Source organism: Cricetulus griseus (genome assembly GCF_003668045.3).
Source record: "Cricetulus griseus strain 17A/GY chromosome 1 unlocalized genomic scaffold, alternate assembly CriGri-PICRH-1.0 chr1_1, whole genome shotgun sequence".
Taxonomy (NCBI): domain Eukaryota; kingdom Metazoa; phylum Chordata; class Mammalia; order Rodentia; family Cricetidae; genus Cricetulus; species Cricetulus griseus.
The window spans coordinates 155,499,556-155,505,555 of NW_023276807.1; the positions used below are offsets into that span (position 1 = coordinate 155,499,556).

General features: G+C 37.7%; 1 long non-coding RNA gene across 1 annotated transcript in view; it reads left to right on the forward strand.

Annotated features, from left to right (window-relative positions):
• Positions 1-1,291, forward strand: part of LOC107979337 — a 41,782-nt gene extending 40,491 nt beyond the window's left edge. Inside the window, exon 3 of the long non-coding RNA XR_003479729.2 lies at positions 1,065-1,291. This is a non-coding gene — a long non-coding RNA (uncharacterized LOC107979337). The remainder of the gene's footprint in view (positions 1-1,064) is intronic.
• The last annotated feature ends 4,709 nt before the right edge of the window (positions 1,292-6,000 follow it).

The following is a 6,000-nucleotide window of genomic DNA, read 5'->3' on the forward strand; positions in this document are numbered from 1 at the left end:
AATGCCATGCAGGTCACTGGACCAAGTGCTCCTTTGTGATGCCTGCACTGTGGGTCCTGTAGCAGAGCCCTAGCCCACAGGTTTCAGTACAGAGCTCTGCAGGGCATGGGAAGGAACATTTTGAGATGATGCTTGCTGTGAGCCCTGGATCATATAAATCTGTAGTACTTAATATACCATGTTTATTTGTTTTCAAATTTGCTCCCAAATATTGACTTTAAATAGCCACCTTAATATTAATGCACTAAGGAAGGTCAGCTTTGGTTGCTACTGGTGGGTTGCCTGTATGTTAATATTAATTTTTAACTTATGTTTTATATTTTTTTCTATGGGGTAAAATTGTCAATACATACTATGGGTAGAAGGTAAGGCTTTACCGTGAGTAGATGGTAAGGTCTTTCCTCTATACATAGATGGAATGATTTCTATGTTCTGCAAGTGTCTCATTATTATGAAAGCTTATCAGCATTTAAAATGACAATTGTATGAAAATATGATTTTTCAAGTGAAAATGACATCCAGCTTAAATTACTTAAAAGTATTTGTAAACCAAAGAAATGCTTTCTAAAATTATTATGCAACATGAAATATGATATTTGATAGGGATTTTTGATGTAGGACATATGTTTTGACTATGGTTCCCTAAAATTGATGGGCATTGGTGGTGCATATCTTTAATTCCAGCACTTGGGAAGCAGAGGCAGGTAGATCTACAAAGTGAGTTCCTGGATAGTCAGAACTACAAAGAGAAACCCTCTCTGAAAAAAAAAAGACCATAATTTAACTAACTGCATGTTAAGTCCAAACAAACAACTCTTTGCCTTTGAAGAATATTTTCAGATTAAGTGAAAAAATCATAAATGACTAATTTGTTTATCCTATGTTTTCCCTTATTAACCATTCCCTACATTTTAAATTTATGAATATTTTCCTATAATGTGTACAACAATGAGCATTTTAGAAATCTTCATTTTTTTCCTACTTAATGCTTATAAACTTTGTCATTTATCTTCAAATCAGGACAGGATCACAATGCTTTAAATTATTTCACCTTTCCCTCTTAGAGTCCCCTGACCTGTGGCCACAAGACACTTCCTGTCACCGAATCCACCAGAGGGACCTGGAGGCAGAACAAAGCATCCACCATCCTGTCTTTCCCCTGCACCCTCTGGGAGAGAGGGGAGGAAAGAGTCTTGAACCCATACCCACCAGGAGAGGGAGAGACCCCACCTGTACCCAATGGAAGAAGGGATAGGAAGATGACAGTATAAGAACACATTCAACAACAGAAAGACTTATATGACACCACCAGAGTCAAGGGGTTCTACACCAGCAAGACCTGAGCATCCCAACACAGATGAAGGAGAAGAGAATGACCTTAACAACAACTTTATGAAAATGATAGAGACCATCAAAGAGGAAATGAGAAAATCCCTTAAAGAAATGGGAAAAAAACCAAACAAAACAATGGAAGAAATACAGGAAAAGACAAACCAAAAAATGCAAGAAATCAACAAATATCTTAAATAAATCAAGGAAAGCCAAGAAAAAAACAATCAAACAGGTGAAGGAAACAATTCAAGCAGTTCAAGACCTGGAAAGTAAAATAGAGACAATACAGAAAACACAATCTGAGGGTATGCTGGAAATAAAAAAGCTGGGTAAAGGATCGGCAACTACAGATGCAAGCATAACCAACAGAATACAAGAGATGGAAGAGATAATCTCAGGTGCTGAAGATAAACTAGAAGAAATAGACTCATTGACCAAAGAAAATCTTAAGTTCAAAAATTCCTAACACAAAATTTTCAGGAAATGGGACACGGTGAAAAGAGCAAACCTAAGAATAATAGGTATAGAAGAAGGTGAAGAAATCCACCTAAAGGTGCAGAAAACATATTCAACATCATAGAAGAAACTTTCCTAACCTGAAGAAGGACATGCCTATGAAAATACAAGAAGCTTACCAAACACCAAATAGACTGGACCAAAAATAAGTCCCTTTGCCACATAATAATTAAAACACCAAACATACAGATTAAAGGAAGAATATTAAGAGCAGCGAAAGAAAAAGGCCAATTAACATATAAAGGCAGACCTATAAGAATTACACCTGACTTCTCTATGGAAACTCTGAAAGCCAGAAAGTCCTGGATAGATGTTGTATAAACATTAAGAGACCACAGATACCAGTCCAGACTATACCCAGCAAAACTCTCAATCACTATAGATGGAGAAAACAAAATATTCCATGACAAAACCAGATTTACACAATACATATCCACAAATCCAGGCCTACAGAAAGTACTGGAAGGAAAACTGCAACCCAAGGAAGTTAACTACACTCACAAAAACATTGGCAATAGATAATCCCACTTTACCAAAAGCCAGAAATAGGGAAAAAATTCACACACAATACCACTACCAAAAACAAATCCAAAACAAAGAAGAATCAACAATCAGTGGTCATTAATATCCCTCAATATCAATGGTCTTAACTCATCTCTAAAAAAGACACAGACTAACAGAATGGATACGAAGACAGAATCCATCCTTCTGCTGCAGACAAGAAACACACTTCAACTTTGAAAAAAAAAAAAAAAAAACGATGTTACCTCAGATTAAAGGGTTTGGAAAAGATTTTCCAATCAAATGGCCCTAAGAAGCAAGCTGGTGTAGCTATCCTAATATCTAACAAATTAGACATCAAACTAAAATCAATCAAAAGAGATGAAGAAGGTCATTTCGCATTCATCACAGGAAAAATCCATCAAGATGAAGTCTCCATTCTGAACACCTATGCCCTAAACACAAAGGTACCAACATTCTTGAAAGCAACGTTACTAAAACTGGAATCACACATTAAACCCCAAACATTTATAGTGGGAGACGTCAACACCCCACTCTCACCACAGGACAGGACCACCAGACAGAAACTTAACAAAGAAACAAAGGAACTTGCAGAAGTTATGACCCAATTGGGTTTAACAGACATCTATAGAACATTCCATCCAAACACAAATGAATATACCTTCTTCTCAGTGCCACATTGTGGTCTAAAATTGACCACATAATCGGCAATAAAACAAACTTCAACAGATACACAAAAATTGGAATAATGCCCTCTATCTTATCAGACCACCATGGCTTTAAATTAGAATTCAGCAACAATACAAATTGCAGATACCCTACAAACTCATGGGTACTGAACAATGCTCAACTGCATCACTGGGTAAAGGAAGAAATAAAGAAATCAAAGACTTCCTAGAATTTAATGAAAATAAAGGCACAACATACCCAAAGCTATGGGACACTCTGAAAGCAGTGCTAAGAGGAAAGTTCATAGCACTAAGTGCCTACATGAAGAAACTGGAGAATAGCCACACAAGAGAACACAGAACACCTGAAAGCTCTAGAAGAAAAAGAAGCAAACTCACCCAGGAAGAGTAGATACCAGGAAATGATCAAATTGAGAGCTTAAATCAATAAAGTAGAAAAAAGAAAACAATACAAAGAATCAATGAAACAAAGAGTTGGTTCTTTGAGAAAACCAACAAGATAGATAAATCTTTACCCAACCTAACCAAAAAGCAGAGAGAGAACATGTAAATTAACAAAATCAGAAATGAAAAGGGGGACATAACAACAAACACTAAGGAAATCCAGAGAATCACCAGGTCATAGTTTGAAAACCTGTACTCCACAAAATTGGAAAATTTAAAGGAAATGGACAATTTTCTGGGTTGATATCATTTACCAAAATTAAATCAAGAACAGATAAGCAATATAGATCCTTTTAACCACTAACAAAAGAGAAGCAGTCATCAAAAGTCTCCCAACCAAAACAAGCCCAGAGCCAGATGATTTTAGTGCAGAAAGACATGGTGCTACAGAAGGAATCTTCTGCCTCTGTTAGCAGAAAAAAGCATGCAATTTGTTCAGTGCAGACAAATATGTTTCTGACTAGATTCCATGAGTTTTCCTTTGCCGGCCTCTCTCTGTGACTGTCTGCTGATACTGTCAAACTGGCTCATCAGCACTTGCTGTTCCCTGTTACATCGTCTCCATTCATGTACAAACTGCCTGCACAGTTTCTCTTAATGTATTTGAAGCATATTGAGAGAGCTTTTAAAACTACCAAATCAAAAGAAGACAAATACACCCAGGAAATAGTGTTGAAGACACAGTTGAGGTTGTAATGTCTCATATTACTCTCCAGACACACTGGGGGGAGACTCTTACTTCCTCAAGGAAAGACTTTTAAAGAAAATTGTCCACGGTGACTTGACATCTAGGTGCTTCCAAGGCATTTTAAGTTTTGAGTAAAACAGCCCCACTGGAAGTCCACAATATTAGCTCCCACTTAGCTTAAGAAATAACTGAGACACCTGGACACTGCCAATGCCCCAGTGGCAGTTCCACTTCCACCCACCAGCCCGGGTGGGCCAGGAGCTGTTTCCGGTTCCAGTTCAGTGACCCTGCTCAGAGGCAACAGATGCCAGGGATCTGTTCACCAGATAGATCCAAACTCGGTGGCGGGATCCAACACACTCAGACACTGCCAAGGTCCTGGTAACAGAGCCACTTCCATCCATGACTAGAGGACAGACATCAGAGTATTGGAACTGTTTGCATCTACCATAAGGGAACCATGCTCCTACCCACAAGGAGAGGAAGAGACTCCTGCTACCCACCAGAAGAAAGGATGAGAAGAGGTCAGTGTAAAAGCACATTCAACAACAGAAAACCCAATATGACACCACTGGAGACTAGGAACCATACACCAGCAAGACCTGAACATCACAATGCAGATGAAGCAGAAGAGAATGACCTTAAAAACATCTTCATGAAAATGACAGAGGACCTCAAATAGGACATGAGAAAATCCTTTAAAGAAATGGAAGAAAAACCAAGCCAAAAAATAAAAGATATCAACAAATCTCTCAAGGAAACAGTTCAAGACCTAAAAGCTAATACAGACAATAAAGAAAGCATAATCTGAGGGAATGCTGGAAATAGAAAAGCTGGGTAAATGATCAGGAACTACAGAAGCAAGCATAACCAACAGAATACAAGAGATGGAAAAGAGAATATCAGGAGTTGAAGACACACTAGAGGAAATAGACTCATCAACCAAAGAAAAAAGTCCAACAAATCCCTAACACAAAATATCCAGGAAATATGGGATACCATGAAAAGACCAAACCTAAGAATAATAGGTATAGAAGAAGGTGAAGAAATCCAACTCAAAGGCACAGTAAACATATTCAACAAAATCATATAAGAAAACTTTCCCAACCTAAAGAAAGACATGCCAATGAAAATACAAGAAGCCTACAGAACACCAAATAGACTGAACCAAAAAAAGGTCTCCTTGCCACAAGATAATCAAAACACCAAACATACACAACAAAGAGAAAATATTAAGAGCAGCAAAGGAAAAAGGTCAAGTAACCTATAAAGGCAAACTTATCAGAATTACACCTGACTTTTCCATGGAAACTCTGAAAGCCAGAAGGTCCTGGATAGATATTCTACCTACACTAAGAGACCATGGATGCCAGCCCAGACTACTATACCCAGGAAAGCTTTCAATCAATATAGATGGAGAAAACAAGAATTTCCATGACAAAACCAGATTCAAACAATACATATCCACCAATCCAGCCCTACAGAAAGTTCTGGAAGGAAAACTCCAAGGAAGTTAACTACAAACAGAAAAATATAGGCAATAGATAATCCCACTTTACCAACAGCCAAAAGGAAAATGGGATAGAAATCATCACACAATTTCGCTGTCATCACCAAATCAAAAACAAACAAGAATGAACAATCAATGGTCATTAATATCCCACAATATTAATGGTCTTAACTCACCTATAAAAAGACACAGATTAACATAATGGATAAGAAGACAGAATCCATCCTTCTGCTGCATACAAGAAACACACCTCAACTTCAAAGACAGATGGTACCTAAGAATTAAAGGTTGGGGAAAGA